Below are 23,102 nucleotides of genomic sequence, written 5' to 3'. Positions count from 1 at the left end.
ATGTTTATGTCAAATTTCCGGTGATCTTCATTTAAATCTACATCGGATAAGCTCTCATGCTTTCCAGAGCATTTCAGCTCTTCATTTAAAATAATGGAGAACCACGCCGGTTTATCTGCCTCTGTCGCACAGGGACATTCCTTGCCCATGCTTGTAAGCATTATTGCCCCGCGCTTCTCTTCACACCGACAGCTTCATTTGGAATCACCACCGACTGTGCAGTTTAGCTCCTGAAGTTTTCAGAAGTAGATTTGTTTCTCAGGGTACAGACCTCCGAGCAGTGCGGACGTGACTCCACGAAGTGAAGGAATCGATCCGTTTATGAATGAATTTCAGCCGCTGGACATACTGAGCAAACCAAACTTGAATCAAATTCAATTAAGCAGCAGAGAAAAAAAGAGGCCAACAGAATAAAACGCGTCTTCTCCATGATTTTGTAGAATTATAACCGGGAACTCCTTTTCATAAATTCCAATTCGTTTGCCCTTCAGGCTAATACGTCGGTCATGATCGGAACTTGTTCTACAGAGTCCCGGCTGATATGACTGAGTTGCAGTAGAAAGGAGTGATTCCATTCCTCTTTCAGTTCTATTTGCAGAGTCCGTGCCTCATGTCAATGTGAACATCAACTATTGCGGTCCTCAGGAAAACAACGGTAAAGTTGTATTCACTTGTGACGTTAAGGTCACAATTCAGATAAAACATGGTTAGAAGACATCTAACCGAACCAATATCTCTGATTTCAGAAAAACCTAATCTGAACATAGTCCGTCTTAACAGAAATGACACAGAAAAAAATATAGACGTACTGTCAGTATTGATTACAGCAGCGACAGTGCAGAGATCTACCTGCAAGTTAATCGTAGGTACGCACGTAGCTCATTAAATTAGTTTCCATTCAATATTACCGATCACAGAATCAGTGTAGAATCTCTATTTCTGTTGCAGATGGGCCAAACAACATCAGGATTCAAACACAGTGGCCGGTTGTCGCAGACACTGTCACATGCCAGAAATTAACTTGTTCAGTTCTCGATCCTGACTATAGATGGCGCGATGGAGCAATTGATCAGCAGACAGGACAGGGCATCACAGTGATTTATCAACGTTGACAGTGGAAATTATACCTGTCAGCACAGCAGCCTTTTTGTAACCATCAGCTTGCGCCTAAATAAATGTTCCTGATGATAACGACGACTCAAACGTAAATGGCCACGTATTTTTTTTTTTTTTGTTGCAATTTTTTAATTTTCATGCTGTGGTCTTCTGTCGACTTCTGTTACCAGAGGTAAAAAAAAATGCAGTGAATATGGAGCAGAGTTGCAGATACGATGGAGGGTCTGGAGTGATTTATTTAGAAGGCAATTTGTGGAATTTAATATCTACACTTAAGACTAAGGCGAATATTATTTCATGTTTCCCAGAATACAGAGAACTAAAGAGCAGGTAGAAATATTCGGTTAAGATTATGGAGTGCCATGTCGGCTCATCTGCTTCAGTACCCGAGGGACATACTGTGCATGCTTATAAGCAGGATCACTCCAAGCCGTTCTTCACAGCAGCAGCTTCAGATAACATTATGACGTATTGTTGAGTGAAATTCCTGATGTTTTGAGAGGTAGATGTGTTTCTCAGCATACAGAACCCCGAGCGGTACAAACCCGACTTCATGAAGTTGAGAAAACAACCAGTTTGTGAATAAAGTACAGCCGCTGGAAGTACTGAACAAACCAATCTTGGAGCAATTTACCCAGGGGAAAAGTAACATAACGTTAATGGGGAGAAACATAAACTGCTGGAAACACTCAATAGGTCGGGCAGCATCTGTGAAAGGAGAAACAGGGGTTGACATCGCAATGCAGGATGGGAAGGTGGGGAAACAATAAAGCGTCAATAAATTGTGAGATGAGCTTTCACCGGAGAGGGAGGGTCATGTGTGCAGCAGTTCTGACAGAGGATCTTCGACTTGAAATCTTCACAGTTTCTGCGCCACAGAGGCTACCTGACCGTCTGAGTGTATTCCGGGATCACCTTTTTTTAAAAAAATATTTCCATCAATTCCAGCGCGTGCGTTGTCTTAAAATTCAGTTAATTTTAATACAAATGTGAACGAAACGAACTCTCAGGTAACCCATCCTGCTGGGGGATCCCGCTTTTTCAGGCGAACGATGCTTAGGTCACCGGTAATGTGGTCTCCCAATTCAACGCGGGTCTCAGCGACATATAGGTGACCACACGGAGAGCACGGAGCACAGTACTCTATATGACCCCAATTCACTCACAGGTGGGTTATCGCCTCACCTGGGAAGATCGTGTGGGACCCTGAATGGAGGCCAGGAAGGAGGTGAAGGGGCAGGTCTTGCACTTGTTCCGCTTGCAAGGATAAATACCCGGAGGGAGATCAGTGGGGAGGGACAAATGGAGAAGGGAGTCGCGCAGGGTGCGATCCATGCAGAAAGCAGATATTGGGGTGGTGTGGTGGGAAAGATCTACTTGGTGGTGGGATCGCGCTGGAGTTTGAGGAGGTTCTGGACAATTCTGTGGTGTAAGCGGAGTCTGGGCTCTCTGTTTTGCCATTTGCCGCTCCAGTTCCACATAAACCTTTCAAACGTCAGGTCCACATTTCCCAATCAGGAAACGTCTGCCCAGACTGAACTGTATTTCACAACTGTAATCGTTGAATAGATTCATGTCAGTCACTCTGGATATAAAACAACTAGAGAACGTTCAAAAATGAGGAAATGACACTAAATCATGGATAATTTCTCTGTCTCTGAAACCCCAGCCTCTACACCACTCCCTCTCTGAAACGGCAAGCATTCTATTCACACCCTCCCTGTCTCTATAAACACTTTTATCCCGCGCCCCTCCGACTCTGTGACCACTCCTGCCACAAACCCCATCCATGTCTCTGTAACCACCACCCTCCAAGCCAGGACACTGCTCGGCTGTCGATAAATCCGCCTACCGCTACACCCTCTCGTCTGTAAATCCGTCAAGACCCTACATCCATCCATCCGAACCTCCTCCCTCCTTTACCGCTCGCTGCTTCTGAAACACGCTGCAAGCACGACACATCTCCCAATTTCTGTCCCCTACAACCACCTGTCTCTGTATACACCTCAATTGCTGCTCCCATCGGAGTGTCCGTAACCCTCTCCGGTCCCAATAACCTTCCCCATCTCTGTAACGGCTTACACCGTTAATGAAATATTTCAGATTCCTTGGGAGATATGGACATTCTGGTGTGAAGATGTATTTTTAACCACTTTCGTTACGATTTGTGGATGGGACCCAATTGTCAGATTGAATCGGTTGTGTTTGGGAAGTTCTGCTCAGATTTTGGGAATCATCTATCCAGGATGCAAATTGAGGGGGGTCACTGGGAGGGAATTAACGAGGAGATGAATACTGCTCGAAAGGTCGGTGTGGTGAGTTGGGGCGGGATTGGAGGTGATGGGGAACCGGGACAGAAGTGTCTGGGGTAGATCTTTGTGAATGGTTGGGGAGGGCCGAGGAACCGAGTGGTTCCTTGTGTTGCTGACTCCGTGTGTACATCCGGCATCAGATGTTGTGGACACTGGGTATAAAACAAGGCTGGGGACAGGGTCTCTGATCTGACAAAACAGGATTAAGCGCGCCAAAGGTTGACATTCGCGAGCTGCTTTTCCATTCTTTTTCTCACAATTCAGGGCTCGTTGAATTGAGCTCCGGAAGTGTTTGTTACACAATACCAGTTTGCTCAGAACCAACTTTAATTACTACACAGGATGGAGCCGATTGCAGCTGCAGAAATCAGATCCACCGCAACCTGATTAACCCTTTATGAACGGCCAGAGTCTCATAGAGAGGGCGGAGAGCGAGATTGAACACTGGACTCTGCGGCTGCGCCACTGCAGATCACATTGGTCTCTGATCTCCTGTCAGTGCTTAGTTTCCGAGTGTCATTTCTTCCTCGAATTGGCACAAATTACTGTAAGGACACGCCGGTTCAGGCAGTAGCTGTGGACAGAGACACTGTCCGCTTTTCGGATCCGAGATGAAGGCACCAGGACCCAGAACATCAACTGGTTCTCACACCCAGAGATTTGGCAGTGATCTTTAACACACTTTAACACACCGAGTGAAACAACAGCCGGCATATCCATGACCCCACCCACACTGGATATTCTCTCTACCCTCTTCCCCACCCCATTCCTTCGTTACAAGCTTGAAAGCACGTAGCACCAGTCACAAGGACAGAGAGGAGACATGTTTAGCGATTTAGTGTTCACGGTTTCATTGTCCATTCAGAAATCCTTCTGTGGAAGGGCAGAAAATGCTCATGAAATTTTGCCTGCGTGTCTGCTGTCTCCATGCTTTTGTAGCTCCTCCTTGATTGTGGTAATTCGAAGATAGGAAAGGGATAAATGTTCGATAGTTCGGGGCTTGAGGGCCAATGCAAAAGGTGACGGAAGATGAGATCTGGAGCTGATTAGCTCTGATCATACCGGAAGTTAGGGCAGGGTAGAGTGGACAAGTGGCCTTCGTTTCTTCCTGTTTGCTTGTTCTCGTCTCCCAGGACAAGAGTAAGGTGGAAGGAGATTCAACATCTTTTTTACCCCCAAATTAAGACGACTCCACCGTCACTCATACCCTTTTTGAAAGATTTACATGGCTTTGCACTGTTGGTATTTTAAAGTATATTTATAATGAATGAAGTTTTTTATTTCGCCCCTTTCTCCAGCCGCCTTCTGGAACAGCTGCAATGTCTCTGATGCTGTTTTCCCCGCTGGGTCCATTCTAGGGACCCTCTTGATACACGGAGGACAGACTAGATTTTGGTACTGTTCGGCAGATGGATTTGACCAGTTACAGATGAAGTCACCATCACTGGCGTTTCAGTTTGACCTGCTCCTCCCGCCCGGCATTCTTGTCCTGGCGTCTTGTCCTTTTCTTTTCCAGTCTTGGTGAAGGGCTCTGATCAGCAACATTGTCCATCAAATATATGCTGCAGGAATTGCTGAGTTCCTCCAGCACTCTGTGTTTGTAAGTGCTGTGGAGCGCTGGGCGTGTGTAAACAACTCTCAGATTATTTAATGAAATGCGTTCGACAATTTACAACTATCGCAGAGAAGTCTGAACTCGCATCCCTCAATGACTGCAACCCACCCATGTCCCTGACGGTGTTCAACCCTTCAGAGGCAACGAAATGAAGGAGTTTGTCGTTTCTGCGACATTGGTCACAGTGCACCCATGGGTGGGGCCGATGCCGTACAGTTCCCGAGTACACCCCGAGGTGTGTGTGTGTGTGTGTGTGTGTGTGTGTGTGTGTGTCTGTGTGTGTGTGTGTGTGGAATCAACGTGTGTGCAGATGAGCGGGTTAAAGGAAACTGCTGGGGGATGGGTTGTGGGGTCTGTGGTTCAGTTTTCATTACAGTCGCACGGAACTGATTGAACGCTTAAGGGTGGTTTGAGAAGGCTTGGATGTGGCGTGGATGCTACAATTAGTAAAGCCTCAGGTCCTGATGGAAAAATAAGCGGTTATTTATTTCGATGTTTAAATCACCCTGTATTTTGTCCGCCATGAACTATCCTGTGGAGTAGAGGGAGAGAAGCATCAGAAAGTGGGTTCTGTTCTGTATTATTTATTGTTTAATTGAACCGTTGAAGAACTATGAGGAAGTCATTCCCACAGTTTCCCTTTTCTCTCTTATCTATTGTTAGCAGACAGTGTGGAGTTGGACTCTGCTGCAGAACAAACTGCTGCAGTTGCCTTTCTTCAACAGCGACACCTAGTGGTCGATGTGTGCAACGTTTACAGAATTGCACCATCTTACTCACCAGGGTTATTTCGCTCGCCCCTCCTGAACTCTCACTCCCCAACCCGGCATCTCCTGCTATCTGCGGCCGAAGGGCAGAAAAGAAAACGAGGAGCCCCTCCACCGTCTGGTGCCTGCACTCAGAAATCTGTCCACAGTGCCTTCACACTGGTGGGGTCCGAAGCCGGAAACTCCCCACCTGACAGTACTTTGCGAGAAACTTTCCCAATCGAACTGTGACAGTTTAATGAGGACGCCCACCACTAATTTCTCTGTGAGTGGTCGGGCAACGGAGGGATGATTAATACCAGCCTTGTCAACAACGCCCAGACCCATCCCTTAAAGAAGTAAGGGATAATAATCACTACGCTTTGCTGAAAGTATTCCGGTGTAACTGGTTCTCTTGGCGACGCTTTCTTGCTGAAATATATCGCACAGGCGATCAAAGACTCTCTGTGTGTAATCAACTAGGTGTATAAATCAATTAGGTGTATAAGATGATCAGATGCTTTAATCGCTTGGATAGTCAGAGGCTTTTTCCCATCGCTGAAACGGTTACCACAAGAGGACACAGGTTTAAGGTGCTGTGGAGTAGGTACAGAGGAGATGTCAGGGGTATATTTTTTTTTTTACGCAGAGGGTAGTGAGTGCGTGGAATTGGCTGCCGGCACCGGTGCTGGGGGCGGAGACGATAGGGTCTCTTAAGAGATTTATTGATAGGTACATGGAGCTTAGAAAACTAGAGGGCTATGGTTAAGTCTAGTAGTTTCTAAGGTAGGGACATGTTCGGCACAACATGTTTTTTCAATGAGGGTAACATGTCTTTTCAATGCAGCGCCTCCTTAAGAATGGACACTGCCTTCTTGAGGCGTTGCCCTTTGACCCCCTCACTTGTCAACCATGGTTCCTTTATCTTCCTCAGGGACAAATTTATCCCTAACATCCTGCAAGCGATCCCTAAACATCGACCATGTGTCCATAGTGTATTTCCCTGCGAAAACATCATCCCAATTCACACACGCGCGTTCCAGCCTTATCGTCTCATAGTTGGCCATTTCCTAATTAAAAATTTTCCTCTTCTCTCTGATTCTATCCGTTGCCATGATACTGTTAAAGGTCTGGAATCGGTGGTTACTGTCCCCCAGATGCTCACCTAGTGAGAGATCTGTGAGCTGACCCGGATCGTTACCTAGTACTAGATCTAGTATGGCATTCCCCCTGGTCGGCCTGTCAAAATATTGTGACAGGAATCCGTCCTGGACACACATAACAAACGCTGTCCCGTCAAAACCATTCGAACTAATCAGACGCTATTCAACATTCGGGTAGTTAAAGTCACCCATGATAACATCCCAGTTCATATTGCACCTTTCCAAAATCTGATTCCCAATCTGCTCCTCTGTATCTCTGCTGCTACCAGGAGACCTATAGAATACTCCCAGGAGAGTAACTGCGCCCTTCCTGTTCCTGACTTCTTCCCATACTGACACAAAAGACGATCCTACTACATTACCCACCCTTTCTGTAGCTGTAATAGTATTCCTGACCAATCATGCCAGCACCGTTCCTCCCCCCGCCCCCATCCCTTTGAAAGCACTGAAATCCAGGAGCGTTGAGAATCCATTCTTGTCCTGGAGCCAGGCAAGTATCTGTATTGGCCACTACATCATAATTTCATGTATGTATCCAAGCTCACAGTTCATCACGTTTGTTCCTGACGCTTCTTGTATTGAAGTACACGAACTTGAGCCCTGCCACTTTCCTGCCTTTACACCCCTTTTTTCTGCTTCTCTTTCCTCAGAGCCTCTTCATATGTGTAAGTGGGTTTCGTCTTTTATCTTACTGCGGAGGATAATTAAGATGGCTTCCTTGCTATGTTATAATCGGGAATGCTTCCTTGTTATGTTAAACGCTGAGAAACCTTTGCACTGGCAGCTTGTTTTGGGTTAGGGAGTGATAAGGGGATTTACGAACCAATTGGGATAGCTGTTATAACTTTGGTGCATCTGGAAGATTGTATGTGCGGGGTTATGAGGGAGAAGGAGGGAGAGAGAGACAGAGAATGGACCAGGTGCTGTGATGTCCGCAAACTGGGTCGGACCCCGAAGGGGGCGTTCGGCGAGGAGGGGAGACGGAGACGGACTCGTGTGCAGCGTCTGGTCGACCACCGTTGTTGGTCCCAGGCGGCCGGTCGAGGTGGTCCGAGGGAACGCAGGGTGAAGGAGAAGGGTCCCGAGCTCCAACTGTTTGTGCACGAAGTGATTGAACTTTGTTAAGTGTGGCGCCTTTTATTTTCCTTTTATATTTTATTCTCTATTAATTATATAGTCCAGTAATTTCTATAAACTGTAAATCATTTAATCGTATCTGGTGTATTGTCTGTTATTTGGGCGGGGTGGGGTACATCACACAGCATCCACACAAAACTATTACCCAGTTTGGCGGGGCCGAGGGCTGTTTCCCTAGACGACAGCGAGCCGAGCGACCCTGAGGCTGGCCGGGGGGCGCAACATATGTTAGAACTTGCTTTACGCCATGCACTGTGCTTGCTTTTCTCGCATGATCTTTATCCTCCGCCACCTCAGTATCTGCTCTAACACTCTGGTTCCCTCCCTCTGAACATCTAGTTTAAACCCTGCAGAGAAGCACGAGCAAAGCTTCCCGCAAGGATGTTAGTCCCCCTCCTATTCTGCGAAGTTACCTGTGGAAAGGTACCTATGAAGCAAGGCTTCGGACAGGATCTGTAATCTGACAAAACAGGACTAAGCACATGAAAGGCTGACATTTCTGAGACGAGATCCACTTTCTTTTTTGGAATGAACCGGTTGGTTGTACTGAGCTTGGGAACTGCTCGTTACACTTGCAAAACGAGTAGAAACATATTAGTGAATTAGTTTTCATGGATTCATTGTGCAATCTGAAATCATATGGCGGAGGGGAAACAGCTATTCATGACTTCCTCACTGCCTGCCTGCTGCCTTCCTGACCCCGCACCTCCTCCATGATTGTAGCAATTCGAAGGTAGGGAGGTGATAAATGATTGAATGTTTGGTGATTGGGGGTCAGGCAAAATGAGACAGAAGATGAGATCTGCAGCTGATTCGCTGAATGGTGGGTCAAGCGGCCATTTCATCCTCTTCCTATTTACATACAGTGGCCAGGTCGTCCTGAATTAATTACAATATAATATCGTTCATTCAGATGCTGTGGTTTATCGTTACAAAATAGGCTCTGGTCCTCCATCATGTCGGGTTCACACACAATGGAGGAAAGAAAGAAGCAATGGTGATCAGGACTGAGGAAGAAGAAGAAGATCGGCGGTGGTGGGGGGAGGGAGAACAAGGTTAATATATGCAGCACCAGAAGTCTCTCCAAGCTGCTGCTCAGGCTGACTCTGTGGTTAAGAAGGCATATGATGTGTTGGCATTCATCAACCGTGGGAATGAGTTTGAGAGCGGACAGGTAGTGTTGCAGCTATATAGGATCCCGGTCAGACCCCACTTGCAGTACTGTGCTCAGTTATGGTCGCCTCACTACAGGAGAGATGTGGAAACTATTGAAAGAGTACAGAGCAGATTTACGAGGATGTTGCCTGGATTGGTGAGCATGCCTTATGAGAATAGATTGAGTGAACTCGGCCTTTACTCCTTGGAGTGACAGAGGATGAGGGGTGACCTGATAGGGGTGTACAAGATGGTGAGAGGCATTGATCGTGTGGATAGTCGGAGGACTTTTCCCAGGGATGAAATTGCTAACGCAAGAGGGCACAGCTTTAAAGTGCTTTAGGTAGGTACAGAGGAAATGTTTGGGGTAAGTTTTTTTACGATGAAAGTGGTGATTGCGTGTAATGGACTTTGGGTGGAGGCAGATACGGTAATGACTTTTAAGAGACCCCTGGATATGTACATGGAGCATAGGAATGTGGATAATCCTAGTTTATTTCTAGTGTAAGGACATGATCGCCACAGCTTTGTGGGCAGACAGGCCTATATTGTGCTGTAGGCTATTAAGTTTCTATAAGATCGGCGGTGGTGGAGAGAGGGAGGGAGAGCTAGATTCATATCTGTTTCACAAACAGCCTAAAGAGTGAAAGATCCAGCAAAGGATGCGATTAATCATTCAAACACAGCATGTCACCTCCCAGAATTCACAGAGTCTGAGAAATGTAAGGAACAAGGAGATTAAAACCACTCTTGCCCGCAAGTCAATGTCTGGACTCTGCCGAGAGACGGTAGTCTTCCCCGCCACACATTGCCTTCTTGAAAGATGTTAGAGAGATGACACCGTTTAATTTTCAAAACATTTTCATGCTGAATAAAGCTTCACCCCCTTCCCAGGCTGCCTCCCGGAATCACTGCCATTGCCAAGTGGCCACATTGTTGCTGACCCTGCTGCTTCACGGGGGTCGGACTGGATTCAGTCACTGCTCGGCAGATGGGTTTGAACAACAATCCGGTCACCACTGAAGTCACCATCACTGGCCTTTCAGCTTGACCGACTTGCCCTCCTCTCGCATTCTTGTTCCAGCTTCTTGGCTACTTCCATAGAAACCATAGAAACCATAGAAAAACTACAACACAGAAACAGGCCTTTTGGCCCTTCTTGGCTGTGCCGAACCATTTTCTGCCTAGTCCCACTGACCTGCACACGGACCATATCCCTCCATACACCCCCCATCCATGTGTTTGTCCAATTTATTCTTAAATGTTAAAAAAACACACACTTACCACCTCGCCTGGCAGCTCATTCCATACTCCCACCACTCTCTGTGTGAAGAAACCCCTCCCCATGTTCCCTTCAAACTTTTTCCCCCTCACCCTTAACCCATGTCCTCTGTTTTTTTTTTCTTCCCTTGCCTCAGAGGAGAAAGCCTGCTTGCATTCACTCTATCTATACCCATCATAATTTGATACACCTCTTCCTTTCCACTCCTGGTGAAGGGTCTCGACCTACAACGTCGATCTTCTGCAGGTGTTGCTGAACCTACCGAGCTCTTGCAGTATTGAGTGTTTGCTCCCCCTGCGATGCCCTGGAAGCTTCTTGGGGGATGGGATGTGTGGCACGTGGTTTAGTTTTTTTACAGCCCCTTGGAACTGACTGAATGCTTGAGAGTGGGTGAAGAAGGGTTTGGCCAGGTGTGAATACTCTACGTACTACAGCCTTCAGTCCTGAAGGGGGAGAAAAAAACCAGCTATAACTAACATCGATCTGTAAAACTGTTTGTATGTTTTTCAGCATGAACTGGCCTGTGGGGTGAGGTGATCGATGGAGGGGGAACTGAGTTGTTTTTGACAGCATTTCTGTTTGAATTGAACTGCTGAAGAAATATGGGAAGTGATTACCGCAGTTCCCCATTTCTCTCTTATCTGTTGCTAGCAGACAGTGTAGCGTTAGACACTGCAACAGAACTAACGGATACAATAACAACGTTAACGTTCCCTGCCTCCACCAGCGGCACTTAACAGCCGATGTGTGCACAGTCTATAGAATGCAGTGCAGTTACTCACCAGGACTATTATACGTCAACCTACGACCACCACCCCCACCACTGCACCCACCGCCGCACCCCACCTCCCACCTCCTCCCTCGCACCCTCTCTATCGCTCTCGCCGTGGGGGCGAATGGCAGCAATAAGATGAACGAATAGCGCCACCCGCTTATCCCGCCACTCGGAAATCTGCCCGTCCTGCCTGCATCACAGTGCGGGTCCGATTCCCGGAACCCGCTACCTGACAGCACTTTGGGACCACCTTCCCCAGACAGGGTCTGACAGTTCAAGGAGGGAACCCACCAGTAACACCTCAGTGAGGGGTTTTGGTGAGGGAGGAGTGATAAATACCAGCCTTGACAACAGCACCCAGATTCATCCCTTAAAATACTAAGGAACAATCCCCACAACTCTCTGCTGAAAATATTCCCCTGGGAATTGTTTTCCATACAACCGTTTTACCATATAGCAATTACAGCACGGAAACGGGCCATCTCGGGCCTTCTAGTCCGTGCCGAACTCTTATTCTCACCTCGTCCCACCGACCTGCACTCAGTCCATAACCCTCCATTCGTTTCCTGTCCATATAGCTGTCCAATTTTACTTTAAATGACAATATCTAAACTACCTCTACCTCTTCTATTGGAAGCTCGTTCCACACAACTACCACTCGCTGAGTAAAGAAGTTCCCCCATGTGTTACCCCGAAACTTTTGCACCCTAAAACTCAATTCATGTCCTCTTGTTTGTATCTCTCCCACTCTCAATGGAAAAAGCCTATCCACGTCAACTGTATCTATCCACCTGATAAATTTAAATACCTCTATCAAGTCCCCCCTCAACTTTCTCGGCTCTAAAGAATAAATACCCAACTTGCTCAATCTTTCTCTGTAAATTAGGTGCTGAAATCCAGGTAACATCTAGTAAATCTTCTCTGTACTCTCTCTATTTTGTTGACATTTTTCCTGCACTTCGGTGACCAGAACTGTACACAGTACTCCAAATATTGCCTTTCCAATGCCTTGTACAATTTTAACATTCCATTCCTGGTGACCATATCCCGCTGAGGTATGTCTCAGTGGAGAGACTATGTTCATTCTGTAATCTATCAACACACATTGATATTGGACAAATCAACCAACCTCCCTTAGCACCCGATCCCGAGAAGCTCAATCCTTCCTGCTGAATCTGTCTGCTCTTGGTTTTTAAAATGCTCTCCCTGGTACATCTATAGATTTTTTTCTACGATCATTGGTGACGTACCACGTACTCTGATAGTTTAAGGAGACAGCCCACCAGAAACACCTGAGTGAGGGTTTTGGTAAGGGAGCGGTGATAAATTCCAGCCTTGCCAACAACACAAAGATTCATCCCTTAAAATACTCAGCAACAATCCCAACCACTCTGTCCTAACACCCGGTTAAATATCTCAATTGCTATGTTTTTATTTTCTCTCATCCTCTGTAGTTGCATTAATGTGCTTGACACAGATCAGATACTCTGAAATGTTAACAGCCAACAGCATGAAGCTGATCACGATTGCATTGCTGATCCATCATTAAGGGCTGGTGCATTCCACGCACCAACCACTCTCTGAGTAAAAAACTTTCCTCTAATATCACCCTTGCACTTCCCACCCCTTACCTTAAAGCCATGTCCTCTTGTATTGAGCAGTGGTGCCCTGGGGAAGGGGCGCTGGCTATCCACTCTATCTATTCCTCTTATTATCTTGTACACCTCTATGATGTCTCCTCTCATCCTCCTTCTCTCCAAACAGTAAAGCCCTAGCTTCCTTAATCTCTGATCATAATGCATACTCTCTAAACCAGGCAGCACCTGGTAAATATCCTCTGTACCCTTTCCAGTGCTTCGACATCCTTCCTATAGTGAGGTGACGAGAATTGGACACAGTACTCCTAGTGTGGCCTAATCAGAGTTTTATAGAGCTGCATCATTACACCTCGACTCTGAAACTCTAACCCTCGACTTATAAAAGCTCACAACCCCATAAGCTTTCCTAACTACCTTATCCACCTGTGAAGCAACTTTCAGGGATCTGTGGACATGTACCCCGATATCCCTCTGCTCCTCCAAACTACCAAGCATCCTGCCATTTACCTTGTACTCTGCCTTGGAGTTTGTCCTTCCAAAGTGTACCACCTCACACTTCTTCGGGTTGAACTCCATCTGCCACTTCTCAGCCCACTTCTGCATCCTATCAATGTCTCTCTGTAATATTTGACAATCCTCTACACTATCTACAACACCACCAACCTTTGTACCGTCTGCAAACTTGCCAACCCACCCTTCTACCCCCACATCCAGGTCGTTAACAAAAATCGCGAAAAGTAGAGGTCCCAGAACAGATACTTATGGGACACCACTAGTCACAATCCTCCAATCTGAATGTACTCCCTCCACCACCACCCTCTGCCTTCTGCAGGCAAGCCAATTCTGAATCCACCTGGCCAAACTTCCCTGGATCCCATGCCTTATAACTTTCTGAATAAGCCTACTGTGTGGAACCTTCTTAAATGCCTTACTAAAATCCATATAGATCACATCCACTGCACTCTCCTCATCTATATGCCTGATCACCTCTTCAAAGAACTCCATCAGGCTTGTTAGACACGATGGCCCTTCACAAAGCCATGCCGACTGTCCCTGATCAGAAAATGATTCTCTAAATGCCTACAGATCCTATCTCTAAGAATCTTTTCCAACAGCTTTCCCACCACAGACGTAAGACTCACTGGTCTATAATTACCTGGACTATCCCTACTACCTTTTTGAACAAGGGGACAGCATTCGCCTCCCTCCAATCCTCTGGTACCATTCCCGTGGACAACGAGGACATAAAGATCTTAGCTAGAGGCTCAGCAATCTCTTCTCTCGCCTCGTGGAGCAGCCTGGGGAATATTCCGTCAGGCCCCGGGGACTTATCTGTCCTAATGTATTTTAACAACTCCAACACCTCCTCTCCCTTATTATCAACATGCTCCAGAACATCAACCTCACTCATATTGTCCTCACCATCATCAAGTTCCCTCTCATTGGTGAATACCGAAGAGAAGTATTCATTGAGGACCTCGCTCACTTCCACAGCCTCCAGGCACATCTTCCCACCTTTATCTCTAATCGGTCCTACCTTCACTCCTGTCATCCTTTTTTTTCATTCTCGTAATTCAAGAATGCCTTGAGGTTTTCCTTTACCCTATCCTTGCCATAGAGGGAGTACAAAGAAGGTTCACCAGATTGATTCCTGGGATGGCAGGACTTTCATATGAAGAAAGACTGGATGAACTGGGCTTGTACTCGTTGGAATTTAGAAGATTGAGGGGGGACCTGATTGAAACGTATAAGATCCTAAAGGGATTGGACAGGCTAGATGCAGGAAGATTGTTCCCGATGTTGGGGAAGTCCAGAACGAGGGGTCACAGTTTGAGGATAGAGGGGAAGCCTTTTAGGACCGAGATTAGGAAAAACTACTTCACACAGAGAGTGGTGAATCTGTGGAGTTCTCTGCCATAGGAAACAGTTGAGGCCAGTTCATTGGCTATATTTAAGAGGGAGTTAGATATGGCCCTTGTGGCTATGGGCGTCAGGGGGTATGGAGGGAAGGCTGGGGCGGGGTTCTGAGTTGGATGATCAGCCATGATCATAATAAATGGCGGTGCAGGCTCGAAGGGCCGAATGGCCTACTCCTGCACCTAGTTTCTATGTTTCTATGTTTCTACTTGCCAGGGCCTTCTCATGCCCCCTTCCTGCTCTTCTCAGCCCCTTCTTAAGCTCCTTTCTTGCTTCCCTGTATTCCTCAATAGACCCATCTGATCCTTGCTTGCTAAAACTCATGTATGCTGCCTTCTTCCACCTGACTAGATTTTCCACCTCACTTGTCACCCATGGTTCCTTCACCCTACCATTCTTTATCCAGTTCCCAGCCTTCTCCCCGTTACCTTTTAATGCCATGTCAAATCAAGAACCTATCAATCTCTCGGATTACTCGGAGGCATTTAAAGTCTGGAAGAAGAATAATGGAATGGTCGGGGAGGGGTGAGTTGGCAGGGGATCGAGTGTGATAGGGACCTGGGAGTGAAGTGTTTTGGACATATTCTACTGAATGATTCGGCATGTTAGAGGACCGGAGAATTGTTTTGTGTTGCTGTTCCCCTGTGCTCATCTGACAACAGATGTTGCGGACAGTATAAGGATAAAAGAAAGTTTGAGACAGGATCTCTAACCTGACAACATAGGACTAAGCTCGTCAAAGGCTGACATTCGTGAGAAGTTTTTTTGTTTTTTCTCTTGGTTTTTCTTAGAATTGAGCTCGGGAAGTATGTGTTACACAATGCCAGTTTGTTCGGAACCGACTTTGTTTACAACAAGGGAAGCAGCCGATTGCCATCTGCAGAAACTAGATCGACAGAAAGTTAACTCTTTATAAACACCAACAGAGAGACAGAGAAGATGGGGAGCGTGACTGAACACGGGTCACCGAGGGTGCGCCAGAACAGACCACGTCCATCTCAGATCTCCTATCGCCTCTTTTTTTTTATTTTTCGAGTGTCATCTTCTTCTCATATGTACGCTTTTTAATCCTGAGGACGTGTCTTCTGGTCTTAGATTCTCCCACCATAAGAAACATCCTCTCCACATCCACTCTCTCTGTGTCAACTGGTCCTAGATTCCCCCACTATGGAAAACATCCTCTCCACATCCAATCTCTCAAAGCCTTTCACCATTCGAGAGCTTTTATTGAGGTCACCCCTCATTCTTCTGAACTCGCTGTATACAGGCCCAGGGCCATTGAAAGCTATTCATTGAACAAGCCATTCTACCCTGGAATGACTTCCACACAGCTGCTTTGAACTCTTCATCAGTTTCAGCTCATCGTTTGTCAGACAAACGGCTCAGACCTGCTTACAATGCCACAAGTGATCTTTCACCAGGGCATTATGAAGTTTTAATATTGCATCTTGCTTCTATATTCGAGTCCTCTTGAAATGAATGCCAACACCTCTTTTACCTTCGTCATCAGAGACTGATCCTGCAAGTCAACCTTTAGCGAATCCTGCACAGGGAATCCCAAGTCCCTTTGTACCCCAGTTTTTGTCTTGTATTTCCTTTCCATTTAGCAAACAGTCAACCTTCCATTTCATCCCCCAAAGTGCATGCTCAAACACTTCCGAAAGTACATTCCAACTGCCTCTTTTGACCATTCTCCCAATCTGTCTGAGTCCTTCTTTAGCCTCTCTAATTTGATATCTCTTCATCTATCTTCCAATCGTCTGCAAACCTTACAACAAAACCATGACTACCCCCATCCCACTCATTGACATCTGACGGAAAGGAACCTTTCCCAACACAGACCCTGTGAAACACCACTCGTCACCGTTTGCCAGTCCAAAAAGAGTTCCCTTATTCCCACCCTTCGTCTCCTTCCCGGACTACGTGTTCCCGTTCTGGGAAACTGCCAAGCGGCCTGCATTATTTCCGGATTTTCTGGAGCTGCTTCGGCGACGAGTGCTTTCGGGGTGAGGCTCTGGGTGTGACCCGATTCCTCGCCGATTTCGCCGACTGAAGCATCTGGGGAGACCGAAATGTCGAGACAGCAGGCGCTGTGCGAGCTACCGGAGGCCTCTCTATTTCTCCCGGTGGTGACAGACAGTCCACTGGTCCCAGAGTCAGGGCAGCTGGAATGGACTCAGGTTATCAAATCATTTTCATGTAACTGAGTGGAATTCAAAGCGATCTGCGTGAGATTCAGGGGTACACGCAAAAAGAAAATTATATTCAGGTGGACAGCGGCAAGGTGAATTGCTGAATTCCAACAGTGACAGAAGACAACACAATCAGCTTGAATACTATGGGTTAATGGCTGCAGGAGCCCATACTGATATAATTTGATTCATGTTATCCAAATGAAAGAAAAAAAAATACGGAAAGCACAAATTGGGGGCGGGTGGTAAATACGAGAGGAATTAGTGAGAAGGTGAGAGAAGGAAAAGTGAAATCCAGATTTACATGAAATACCGAGAGTGGTCGGTGCCTTGAACGCACTGTCAGGGGAAGCAGTGAATTGCAGTTTAAGTGTCATTTGGGCATTTACGCGGGGAATGGAAGTGTGCTGATCTCATATCGGCAGATGTATTGTTCTAATCTCACATGATGGTTTTCGTTGGCCGAGGTGCCAGTTCCTATTCACGTCTGTTCCCCCCTCCTCGCCACCCCCCAGCCACCTTGAGCTGTACGAACCAAAGAGCAAAGAAAGAAGAAGTTTGAATCCATAATACGCAACAAAATATCAGGTAACTGCGTTACAGTGAAACATAGACACCAGGGAGACTGGTGGAAGAACCAGGGGATGTGAACGGGTTATGGGGTAAATCAGGATTTTTCAAACAGGAAGTGACGTCATAATCTCGGTGTACAGGAACATTGGTAACGGAGGCTGAATCAGTGACTCGGATTGATAATCATTTACTGAGCTAATTCACGCAGAAATCAGGAGGCAACTCAGGGTTTCAGCAAAGTTTTCTGTTTTATTACGTTTATTATTCAGCCATAAAGCGCGGAATAGCCTTTCAGCAACCGACGACAAACCCCATTAACAGAGGAGATTTACGAGGGCGATGCCTGGGTTGGAGAGCCTGGTCTATCAGAATAGGTTGCGTGACCTCCGCCTTTTCTCCTTGGAGCGACGGAGGATGAGAGGTGACTGATAGAGGTGTACAAGACGATGACGGTGATTGATCGTGTGGACAGCTGGAAGCTTTTCCCCAGAGCTGAAATGGCTAACACCAGAGAGCATAGCTTTATGGAATTTGGGGGTCGGTACAAGGGGAAGGTCAGAGGTAAGATTTTCACACAGAGAGTGCAGGGTGCGTGGAATGCACTCCCAGCGAAGGCGGATGCAATGGATCTTTAAGTGCAAACACAGAATAATCTGCAGATGCTGGGGTCAAAGCAACACTCAGAGCACGCTGGAGGAACTCAACAGGTCGGGCAGCATCCGTGGGAAAGATCGGTCGACGTTTCGGGCCGGAACGTCCCGACGAAGGGTTCCGGCCAGAAACGTCGACCAATCTTTTCCACGGATGCTGCCCGACCTGCTGAGTTCCTCCAGGGTGTTGTGGGGATCTTTTAAGTGTCTGTGAGATCGGCGCATGGAGTTTAGAAACATAGAGGGCTGTGTGGCAGGGTAATTCTAGGCCGTTTCCAGAGTAGGTGCCATGATCGGCACAACATTGTAGGCCGAAGAGCCTGTAATTTGCTGTAGATTTCTATCTTCTATGTTCGATGTTCTAACAGTAACTTAACCACGGGACACTTTACAATGACCAATTAATCTTCACGGACTTTGGATAGGGAGATCTACAGATTTATTACACATGACGCCGGACTTCATCTCCGAACTCGCAATGCTAACAGCACCTGAGTAAAATAGGGTTGATTGAGGCTTAAGAGCAGAGAGACTATGTTATTTGCTGCTTCGCTTGGAAACACTAAAGTTTATTAGGTATTTTCTAGTCCCTGGATAGACACTCCTGCCTCCCATCCTCGTATCCCCACCACTCTGTCCAAATGGGTTTGTGCCTCTGAGACACTAATGGAAGCTGAATACGAGCAGACTGACACAATATTCAGTGGGCGAATACGTATCCCTTGCTCACAGCGAGCTCCGTGACGCTAAGGGTGAAATTAATGGAATTATTCCCACTTGGCCGCTTGTGCCGCTGAACCGGCCTCACGCCAAGTGAATAACGGAGCTATGCTGGGGGTTGAGAGCGAAACACTACGATATTTCATGTTTCTGAGCGTACCAAGTGGTCAGAAAACTATCGGCCCATGATGGGGGTCAGGAGGGTATAGAAATTGTATCACACAGCAGCGTTGAGAGGGAATATGTTGGTGGCAGTGTGAAGGTGGCAATTACGGGATGTAAGGTCTGGGTTGAGCTGAGAAAACTAAGCTGCTTTGATACTAACGAGTCAAAACCTTCAGTGATATCTTCATCGTGAGGATGTGAAACGCAGAGAGAATCCTACGGAGACATGGGGAACAATTATAAAGAAACAAGGAAAGACATTCTGAACGATGGCTTTTTCCTCGATGGTTGTCCATCCTCTGTGTCAATTCACCTGCCAACTATCCTCTTCCGTTCACCAGTGACGTCATCTGAGGAAACAACACACCATTTATGTTGACTACGTCAGCAACCCGGAAGTGCTGCTGCTGGTGAGGAGAATTACGAGGTGACGATTTTCGAATCTGTGCTAAAACATCGTGACAATGCAACCTTGAAAACAACTAGTATATTTCATATAGATACAGGCCCAGAAAATTTGTTCCTTTCAATATCAATAAAACGCTGTATGATACCGCCTAACTCGAATCTTGCGTTGTTACGTGTCTCGAAACTGCTAATCACAGTGTAGTATATACATGGACACAACCATTGCACTGCATAACTCACAGACCTGAAATTAGTAGATACGTTTCCTTTACAAGTGACACTGTGTATCGTCAGCCCAATATTCCATTCACATACCTCTTCAGATCACTGTAAACAGAACGGTCCTGCAGCACAAGTCCCTGTTAATGTGAGGAAATCAGCATGATTAGCAGCATTTTGTTATTAAAAGCATTTTGTGATAGAAGAGAACAGCAATAATACTGAAGAATACTTGCGCTTATTTAATAAATTCTGTCTGAAAGTAACACGGAATAGTCAGACCATGATGAAAAGAGGATCAGAGACAGACAGTCATGATCCCCAAGCGAAAGGGAGCATAATCCCTTGTCATTCGCTTCTCTTCCTTCAAAAGATCAGAGTGATATTTGCAACTTTCCAGTCCTCAGAAACAATTCCACAGCAATCTGTAGCTTGGAATATCAGTAATTATCCCTCTACTACCTCTTCAGTGGCCCATTTCAGAATGGTGTGGTGCAGTTAATCTTGTCCATTTAGTCCAGGTGATTCATCTACCTTCAGCCCTTCCAGCTTGCCTTGCATCTTCTCCTTATTAGCCACTCCCGTGTCCTGACACTGTCAGACTGATAGTTTGCTCCACAGCAAAGATTGACACATAATACTTCATGAATGGATCCGCCATGTCTTTGTCCCCAACTGCTGCCTCTTCGATTTCATTTCCGCTATGGAATGTCTCACCTCATCGTCTGTCTCTTACTGTGTAAAGTGGAAACAATTACTTCAAGAAGGCATTGACGCAAATGTAGTCCTTACCATATAAGTGGAATTTCAATCATCTGCATTGTTCCTTGTGCCCTGGAACGAGAACATGAAGATTTCTATTGAAGCGTTTAACCAAGTGCACAACAATTGTATTCTGACTCTGCACATAAAAAAGGGAGTATCAATTTTCACATTCACTGCTGATTGGAGCATATTGCATCATTCGCCGTTCGACAGACTGCGTGTTTCGGATTCAGTGTCAGAAAAGTACATATTTTCTCTGACACCAGGAACGCTTCCGGACAGCATTAGATGATTTGTAAGCATTCAGCAATAAGGGTAGCATGATGAATGTTATTTGACGAGGAGCTCGCCTTCAGAACCAAACATCTTGAGAGATTATTCCTGATCAGAATTTGCACGTCACAGAGAGGGGATATGGACTTGCGTCCTCAGGATGCTGACCGTATTTGCTATTTCTCTAAACGTTCACATAGATCATCGCTGATCACAGTCCGGCAGGTGCAGACCTAACCACCGCTTCCACTTGTGTCTTTCCCGCTTTGACCGGACATTTAAAGAGGATCCTTCATGAAATATATTCCACTCAGAGTAAGAGCTGTCTTTTTTGCATTGTACAACAATTATGTATTCTGCAGAAACAGCAAATAACTCGGGTGAAGAAGTTCTGCAGGTGCTGGAAATACGGAACAACGCACACAAAATGCCGGAGGAACACAGCATTTCAGGTAGCATCAATGAAAATTAATAAACATTCGACGTTTTGGGCCGAAAGCCTTCTGCTGGACTGGAAAGGAAGCAGAAAGGCGCCAGAATTTAAAAAAAAAAACAATAAGTGGGGGAGAGGAAGGTTGTCTATGTGGAAGATGAATGGTGGACCTGGAGAGTGGGGAAGGTAAAGCGCTGAAGGAAAATGAATCCGATTACAGAGGAAACTGGACCATGGTAGAAATCGAAGATGGAGAGTCTCCGGGGAAGTTCATGGACATGTGAAGATAAGAGATAAGAGTCGAGGGCGAAGAATGGAACAAGAGGGAAGTGAACAAAAACACGGGTAGGAAAAGGTCCATGTTCGTTGCTATCTGGTTTGGGTCTACTTTGAGGCGTTGTTCCTCAGTTAACTGGAAATGTGAACCAGTGATCTACATAAATGGCCAATCAGTGCCCAAGGGCCCGATGGACGCTACCGATCACATTACCGATGTTCTTATCTTTCCTTCGCAAAACAATGACTGAGACCATGAACATAATACAAACATCCAACCTGCTCATTCCTTGGGAAATTTTCATAGTTTTGCGATGCGTCCGCAGCGTTTGTATCCAAGGTGCCTGTGGGATCAAAACAGATATGTCACAACGGTGAAGAGCAGTAGGGACCGTTGTTAGTACTGCAGACGTCAATCCGGGCCCCAAACAAAATGCAACCATAGCGTGAGCCACGTCCCATCCAGTTGTCAGAAACACGTAATCTCTTGTACAGAAGACCAGTAACTGAGGGCCTATATTGATCAATATGAAGGGAAATTAAGTCCACTAAACTACAATTCCATCTCCCCCTGATATTGTAATGTTCAGTTCAAAATTTAAACTTTTTTCACTGGGATACCAAACGATAGGCAAGATAAAACGACCTCCAGCTTGTGTGCGCTATGAGCTTCCATATTTAAATGCAATGTTTAGATTTCCGTGGGCTCAGTAATAGAACAGTTCAAACGGGGTTCACTCACTCTTTCTTCTGGAATTGGTGCTCGTGTCGTGTTTGGATTGCGGTGGATCTTTGATGCTGAATGAACAGAAACAAAGGTCAAAACATGAATTCGGCAGGATGTCACTTTCCTTCACTGATCCACCGAATGAGAACGACCCCTATAATTCCATTTGATAATTTCTATTCATTCCTTGATACTGTTCCTGTTATTAGATACCCTGTTCCAGTCCTACTCGATCTCAACAACAGTGACCATAATGGGTTATGGATAGAAAACGTTCTGGAATTTCGGACCTCAGCTTTCCAGGAGAAAGTGACACACCTGCATTAATGAACGCAGCCCACTTTCAAACAAATGCTCACACTTCAGGAAAGCCACGTCCACGTACAAGATAATACTGATTCTGTCCACGGATGTCTCCTGATCTGTGGCATAATTCTAGAGTTGCTAATCAATTTTAGCTCCTCCTTGGGTAAAGAGGTTTAAAATGCCAACAGGTGGAGACCGAGCAGTCCCCATTTTCCTTAAACACCGGGGACGTGCGGATTGACCAACTGCTCCACTGTGACTGAAACTGATTGTTATCGACAGGGTAATATTCAGTCATAGATCCGTTATCTCACGGAAAAGGACCTCAGTGCCTGGTGAGGATCTACACCAATGCACCGTCCGTGTTCCATTCCTGAACCTTGGACATGAATCGTCACCATTTAATTATCCATTTCCCTCTTAAATTCCGCAGCTGATCCGCCCTTAGGAAATCTGCAAACAGAGCTTCCCCTGTTCCAACAGCAAACTGCTGGCAAACTAACCATTCACCCTACACACATCAAAGTTGCTGGTGAACGCAGCAGGCCAGGCAGCATCTGTAGGAAGAGGTGCAGTCGA

At 46.2% G+C, this 23,102-nt stretch overlaps 1 protein-coding gene and 1 long non-coding RNA gene across 2 annotated transcripts in view; both read right to left on the bottom strand.

The window, feature by feature from the left end:
* Positions 1 to 23,102, bottom strand: part of LOC140206691 (cell adhesion molecule CEACAM7-like) — a 59,296-nt gene that overhangs the window by 17,376 nt on the left and 18,818 nt on the right. The gene's annotated exons all lie outside the window — the stretch shown is intronic.
* LOC140206698 (uncharacterized) lies at positions 17,819 to 22,844 on the bottom strand. The gene is made up of 5 exons (XR_011888359.1): positions 22,233 to 22,844; positions 21,770 to 21,834; positions 20,536 to 20,577; positions 19,840 to 19,883; positions 17,819 to 19,466 (listed from the first exon to the last, which is right to left on the bottom strand). It is a non-coding gene; the product is annotated as an uncharacterized lncRNA (long non-coding RNA).

Source organism: Mobula birostris, chromosome 13 (assembly GCF_030028105.1).
Source record: "Mobula birostris isolate sMobBir1 chromosome 13, sMobBir1.hap1, whole genome shotgun sequence".
Classification (NCBI taxonomy): Eukaryota; Metazoa; Chordata; class Chondrichthyes; order Myliobatiformes; family Myliobatidae; genus Mobula; species Mobula birostris.
Note: the sequence above shows the minus strand (reverse complement) of the source record. Positions and strands in the feature narration are given on the sequence as shown.